The 7,807-nt window shown below is 41.4% G+C and overlaps 1 pseudogene; it reads right to left on the bottom strand.

The window, feature by feature from the left end:
* Positions 1-6,125: 6,125 nt before the first annotated feature.
* Positions 6,126-6,961, bottom strand: LOC104591041 (delta(3,5)-Delta(2,4)-dienoyl-CoA isomerase, peroxisomal pseudogene; annotated as a pseudogene).
* Positions 6,962-7,807: the final 846 nt, after the last annotated feature.

Here is a 7,807-nt window from a genome sequence, read left to right as displayed (position 1 = left end):
ACGAAGTGACCATTTACGAGAAAGCCTGAAAGATTTACAAGCACACTTGACCTTATACATACTAATGCATATGGTCTCATGAATGTTAGGATACATAACCAACACGTTTATTTTATAACAATTACTAATGATTTTTCATGATATGGTTATGTGTACCTAATGAGACATAAGGTTGAATCCTTTGAAAAGTTCAAAGAGTTCAGATAAGAGGTCAAAAAATAGTTAGGAAGAGAAATTAATATCCTTCGATCAGATCGAGGCAGTGAGTATCTCTCTAACAAATTCAGGGACAATTTAAAGGAAGACAGGATTGTATCACAAATGGCTCCTCTTACTGCACCACAATTAAATGGTGTTTTAGAGAGGAGAAATTAGACTCTATAGATATGGTCCGTTCACTTCTTGTCCACTTAGACTTACACCCATCCTTATGGGGTTTCGCATTAAATACTGTAATTAACGTGCTGAATCAGGTTCCCACAAAATCCATTCCTAAGACTCCATATGAGCTATAGACCGGTAAGAAACCAAGTTTGAGACACTTGAAGATTTGGGATTGTCCAGCACATGTTAAAAGAACTAGTGGTGACAAATTGGAATCCAAGGCCCGCCATTGTAGGTTACATAAAAGGCTCTATAGGTTACTTATTCTATGATCCAAAAGAGCAAAAGGTGTTTTATAGTTGAAATGCCTAGTTCTTAGAAGAATATTACATCTTGGATATCTTCATTAGGAAATTGTTCTTGATTAGGAGAGCCTAGGGGTAGTGGGAGATGTCCCACCAGCTCCACAAAATAACCAACCTAGAAGATTTACCCAAGTTTCCAAGCTTCCATTTTGTTACAGCTATAACCAAGAAAGTTACTTGGTGGAAGCCATGACCAATGAGGAGGATACTGTGACTTATGCGGAATTTATGTTAGACATAGATTTCTTAAAGTGGGTAGATGCCATGAGAGCTGAAATAGACTCAATGGAGATCAATGGAGTCTGGACTCTAGTAGATCCGCCCCTTGGAGTAAAAGAAATTGGTTGCAAATGGATATATAAGAGAAAGAAGGGCCTCGATGGTAAGGTTGAAGCCTACAAGGCTCATCTTATAGAAAAAGGGTACACTCAGAAAGAGGGAATTGACAATGAGGAAACCTTTTCACCTGGTCACGCTTAAATCCCCATTAGGATCCTGCTAGCTGTAGTAGCATACCATGACTACGAGATTTGGCAAATGGATGTCAAAACCGCATTCCTAAACGGAGATCTTACTAAAGATATTTACATGCAGCAACCACAAGGATTCATTGTTGTAGGTTAGAAACACGTGGTATGTAAACTTAATCAATCCATATATGGACTTAAGCAAGCTTCTAGGAGCTAGAACATCTGGTTTAATTCAACTGCCCAATAGTTTGACTTTGAGCAGAATTTGGATGAGCCCTGTGTTTATAGGAAGGTAGTGGGAGATAAGGTTATGTTCTTGGTTCTGTATGTTGATGACATCCTACTCATTGGGAATAATGTAGGGATGTTAAATATAGTGAATGTGTGGCTTTCACAGCAATTCTCCATGAAAGAGGATAATAGGATTATCCTAGTGTACTTACAGGATCATCAAAAGATACAGTATGGAGAACTCCAAGAAAAGAAATGTTCATTTTAGGCACAAAGTCACTCTCTCCAAGGGAATGTCTCCCAAGACTCTAAGGAGATTGAGAGCATGAGAGAGACTCCCTATGCTTTAGCTGTAAGGAGCATCAAATATACCATGCTATGCACTTGGCCCGACATTGCTTGAGCAGTGAGTGTGCTAAGTAGTGTTTTAGTCTAACCCAGGTTAGGAGCACTAGACAACTGTGGAAACATATTGAGATACCTTCAAAGGTCAAAAAGAGTTTTGTCTAGTATTTTATGGTATTTCACTACAGATTGTCGGGTATATTGATACCGACTATTAGTCATCTGGTTACATCTTCATGATGGGGTCTTGTGTAGTAAGAATAGTAGATCCCACAACCTAAGCCGAGCGCATTGCCATAAGTGAGGCCGTATTGAATGAAGGTGTTCATTCTAGAATTTGAAATTTAGCACATCACTCATTTCACTATTGTATGACAACACTAGATCTACAGGAGACTAATGTTAAAAGGCAGCACTAGTGGAGAATGTGGTAGACCCATTGGTTAAGCTACTAACAAAGGAAGTGTTTGAGAAACATGTGGAAAGTCTAGGACTCCGACTTGTATCCGATTGGACCTAAGTGCAAGTGGGAGCTATTAGATAGTGTATGCCCTTAGCTTCAAGCAAATTGATTAACATTATGCCATTTATTGTAAATGAATAAAGTGAATAATTGATTCATGTTATATTGGTGTGTTTCTATGTGATACCCTTAAATTGGACACTTATGAGATTTGTGCTAGTTTAGAATCTTCACAGCGATTGGATAGATCTGGGGAGATTAATCCTACTAAGCCTAACACTGATGTACCGCCAAATTGGTTGGGGTGGTTTATCTCAACTATCAAAGTGAGACCTGAGGTACATGCAGTGTGGATTTTCTTGAAACCCTGAACTAGACTAAATTCCTGTATTACCCTAGATTTTAGAAATAGATGGACAAAACTAGAATGTTACATCTGACCCCTAGACTTAGTTATGGTACTACGCTAAGTGTCAGATTGGACTATTTTTGATATACCAATCAGGAAGATCCTTAGAGAGGGTCAAAACCTAGGTATGTTGGGATAATTCGAGAATTCACTTGAGTGGGTGATTATAATAATAGGATTAGCCCATTTGTTGGACAAAGTGAATGATCGAGGAATGCACTCTCTCTGATGGAAACCTAAACTACCGACAGCAGATTTCAAATGTGCTTGAAATTTGGTTTTGCAAAATATATTTATATAGAGATATACTTATATATTATGGTTTCAAATTGGCTGCAAAAGGTTTTAATTCCTAGGATCCATGTGAGTAGAGAGTGCAGCATTGCACCTTGCAACCGACGGAGAGGTCCTCTCTTGTGGGTAGTGTTTGATCATTAAGGATTGAGAGGTTAAGTATAAGGCCATTAAGGGTAATACCTGATGAGCTAATCTTGCATTTGCCCACAGTCCTTGAGTTTTTACAAGATGGCTCAACCCAATGACCATTTAGTATAACTGTTTGGCCCATTAAAAGCTCATGGCATTGGACTTAGAAGTTTAATGTGACTTATAGTGAATTTGGCTAGGCCTTGTAACAAAGGCTAGGCTGAACCAATGTGGTTGATGTGTAGATCAAGTTAGCATCCTGTGCCATACAAAGAGAACCAAACTAGTCAACACTTAATGGGTAAAGTAAGCAATATGACTTAATGGGCCTAAGACCATTTCGAACTAGGCTTAAAAGGTTTAATTAAATTGGGCCATTCTAGGTTTATAATCTGACTGGGATTAGCAGTTGGATAAGGTAAGTATTATCAACTTGAGAGTCCCAATCAAAATACAAGATTTAGATTAGGAAATCTCATTCATAATCAGATTAGGAAGCTGGCCCTAAAGGGGTTATAAATAGGGGTGAATTCCACAAAAGGAACACAATTCTCTCTGCATTCTTTTCACTTCCTCAGTTCTTGGTGCCATTCTAGTTCGATCTCCACCAACTGGAGTGATCAAGAAGTGTTCTTGATATTGTTTTTTGGTGAAGAAACAATCAAAAGTTGTATTGACACCACCCTACTTGATTCTTGGTGAAGAATCCCAAGTTCTTGCTAATCTTGCCTCAACATTTGCTATGTCATATTCAATGGAGGAGGATTTGGTATCTTCTTTGGGTGTGAACACCTATGTTAGGAGCTTTTTTTAATTCCATATTAGGTATTTCCCTTTCCATTCCTTTGATTTTGGATATAATTTAGTTTTGTTTCAAGAACAAACCTTGAAAATGCGTTTTTCTAAATTAGGAAATACAATTCCTACATGGAAGAGAAAGAAATTTTTAAAAATTTGCCCAACCTTCTTGCAGGGTTCGGCCATCCATATGATGAATCTCCCATCTTTTCATTAAAAACTAAAATTAGAAAACAAATAAAATTTTGTGAGGAGAGGTAAAGTGAAGATTTTTTCTCTCTCTCTTTCTCTATATATATATGTACACATTTAAATAATTTACTTAAAAGGCATGGCATATTTCCCCCCACTACTTTGTTTTGCAATAAAGACTCCCCTATACTATGACCGTGAGACAAACCCCCCCCCCCCTTTCATTAGCTTTCGGTTGAAATCCGCCATTACAATATTTTGTAACTCCATGTTAACGTTAACAATTGGGAGGAAAACACTATTCATCTTCCTGAACAGCGGTGGAAATAGGAGAGAGAAAGAGAGATCGGGGATTACCGCTGCTTTGCAAATGGGGTTCCACCAGCATTACCCCCCTATTCTTTTGTTTATTAACTTGCACTTTGCAGGGCGGCGATCTGACGATTAGGGATGGGAAAAAGTCTATTTGTAGATAATTGGTTCGCTTCTTGGAGTTCGTTGGTAGAATTTCCCTGAAAAGGCAGTAACATTCTTCCAAACTGATGAAGGTGCGCATAGGGAAGAGATCAAAGCACTGTCGCTGTGTTTTGGGATTTCTGTGGGTCAAGGATGAAGGTGCGCGTAGGGTGGACGGAGTTATAGCTACTTGGATCCGTTGACATCCTGGTTCTTTCAGGGGATTTCTGTTTGGTGGCAACATAACCGAACAGGGCTTCCATGGGATTGTTGTCAAACCTGTAGAAATATGGATTAGTGTGATGACTTGTTCATCTTTGGACGATGAAGAAACCTCTAGGCTTTGGTTGTGGTGCCGGTGGTGCTGGCATTTTCTTTAGCGATACTAGTGGAGGAGGAAGAAGAGGCACCGTAGGACTTTTCTTTGTTGGAATTGCCTCTGAATTTTGCGGCTGAGGAGGAGGAGGAGGTGTAGGACTTTTCTTTGTTAGTATCGCCTCTGAAGTTTGTGGAGAAGGACGAGGAGTGAGAGGAGGAGGAGGCGCTGCAGGGCTTCTATTCACTGGAATCACCTCTTAAATTTGTGGAGGACGAGGAGGAGGTGGTGATGGTGGTGCTGATGTTGATGACATGGGTGAGCACGCTGATAGTGGATGTAGTGATGGTGGCGGTGGTGGTAATGAAGGTGGGAGCGCTGATGCAAGAATTGGTCTAGGCGAGGGTGTTGATACTGGAGGTTATGCAGTTGAGGCTTCTTGCAGTGGAGTTGGTGGCGGAGTTGGTGTCAGTGGTCTGTCCACTTCGTGTAGAGGAATCCAATCATATATGGGTGAGCTAGCCTCATCTCAATGTGGATCTCATGCTCCTTGCCCAGTTTCCGAAGAGGAAGCTGAAGAGCTCTCATGAAGCAGAGGAATTTCTTGAATTGATTCAGTTCTCCTAGGTCGCTCTTGTTTACGGGCATCCAATGCTTCTTCTCCATTGTCGAGCTGTTGTCTAACCTTATGGAAACTTCTCCTTTTTTGTCCGCCCTCAAGCTTCCTCCAATACAACACATCCAATCCATTCTCATCAATAGTCACCCCTTTAATCACGACAAAAAACCATTTGGTTTTGGTCATCATGGGAACCCCATTTGCAGAGGTAGGGAACAGCAATGGCAGTAATCCCTAATCCCCCTTTCTCTCCCCTATTCACCACTGTTGTTTGAGAAGATGAGTATTGTTTTTCTACAAGGGTAATATAGGCATTAAAAAATATTGCAATGATAGATTTCAATGAAAAGCTAATAGAAGGGATTTTTTTGTCTCACGGTTATATTATAGGGGTTTTTGTCACAAAACAAAGTATAGGAGGTCTTTGTCACAGACCCCATAGCATGGGGGCTCTTTGGAGTTTAGCCTTAACTATATTGAACGAAGATAAGGCTCATCCCGGATTTGAAGGCTCATCGTCATCCCGGATTTGTATATTCCCTGTACAGTTAGGATTTAGAAAATATAGAAAGCTCTGTATTTCCGTTTTAGATTAGGAGTTGGATTTTAGAAATTTTTGAGGAGCAAGAACTCTGATCGAATTTGTGTATATATATCATAAGATATCAATGAAAGAGGAGGATCTTGGGGCTTCCAAAATTTTTCATGGTATCAAAGCCAGGTTAAGATGGGTTTTCTCTTCTAAATATGTGCTGAGACTGCCTCTGGTAAATCATCAGAAAGGAGCATCGCGGAGTTCCATGTGGCAACATAATCCAACCCCAGACCCACAGTAAACTCCCTGCTCCTCAGTAGCACCGCCTTCGATTCCGAGCACAGCCAATGGTGACTTCGCTGCAATCCCCTCAGCAATAGCTCTTATAAGTTCATCCATCTCCGTCTTGGAACAAAAAACTGTAGAGACCAGACCCATGCTCTTCGCCTCCAACGCAGAAAACCTCCAACCGGTAAGGGCCAACTCAACCGCATTTCCATATTCGACGATTCCCGGTAGCCTCTGAAGTGTCCCGAGATCAGCCGTGATCGCCAAATCAACCTCCTTCACCGAGAAGAACGCATCTTTTGTACAATGCTTGATATCGCAGACCGTCACGAGATCGATCCTGCTTCCTATGCACCCACCTTGTATTCCAACGATTATCGGTTTGCGGCATCATTCGAGGGCAGTTATCGCATCCTTTGCTTCTCTCCCTAATTAGTTCCTCTGAATCTACAGAGACGTAGGAGAACGATACCTAGTCCCACTCAGTCTGTATGAGTGGGGATGTCATTCATGCTTCAAATATCAGCACTCAGAGTCGTCGATAATAGGCTCTCAGTTGCTTGGCCACGACGAGCTCGAACGTGAACGGACTTTAACCTTCATTTCTCGGTCCTTCCGCTGGTTCTCGCTTGGCATTGCAGTATCGGAGGAAACCAGGCAGGAGCTCGGAATCGGCAGGCTCACTTGTTCTGATTTCTTCATGAGTGTCGTCAAGATCGTCCATCTACCTCTTAGAATCAAGCTCGACGTGTTACTTGCAATAATCAATCAGCTCGGACAAATCTGGCTGATTGGTTACCATGGCTGCCAACAATGAGAGGAATGGTGAGAGCTCGAGTAAGTCTGAATGGTGGGGAGACAGACCTCGCGGTACGTCAATCGGGCGTAGAGTAGGTCGAGGAAAAGGGGATGGACCCTCTGGCGGACGTGGCCAAGGTTCAGCAAAAACTCATGCTGCTCAGTCATCAGCAGGGTGTGAGGTGGCTGCTAATGCAGCCGTGACTGACGGAGATAGGACCGGACTGAATGGGCTCAATGACGAGCAATGGCAGACTCTTCTAAGCATGCTTAATGCTTACAAAACCAGGACTAATGAAAAACTCTCTGGTAAGAATTACTCTACTAAATGGATTGTTGACTCTGGGGCGTCACATCACATGACAGGGAATTTAAATGTGCTCATTGACACCTATGATGTTGCACCTTGTCTTGTTAGGTTACCCAACGGTTCGCATACTGAGGCCGTGAAAGAAGGCACCATTGAACTTCGAAATAATTTTAAATTGCTGCACGTATTATATGTCCCAAAACTCAATTGTAATTTATTATCAGTAGGTTGGTTACTTCGTGACACATATTATATTGGGACGTTTACTAATAAGTTGTGTGTGATATAGGACCGCATTTCGAGGACTCTGATGGGTGCGGGTGAACAGCTTGATGGGGTCTATGTCTTCAAGGGTGTGGCACCGGTTCAAGCTTACAAGACATATGGAATTGGGTCATGCGATTTGTGGCATCGGAGATTGGGACACCCTTCTTATCAAATGGTTAGCTTACTTCTTAATAT

This window comes from Nelumbo nucifera, chromosome 2 (genome assembly GCF_055504915.1).
Source record: "Nelumbo nucifera cultivar China Antique chromosome 2, China Antique-T2T, whole genome shotgun sequence".
Classification (NCBI taxonomy): domain Eukaryota; kingdom Viridiplantae; phylum Streptophyta; class Magnoliopsida; order Proteales; family Nelumbonaceae; genus Nelumbo; species Nelumbo nucifera.
Note: the sequence above shows the minus strand (reverse complement) of the source record. Positions and strands in the feature narration are given on the sequence as shown.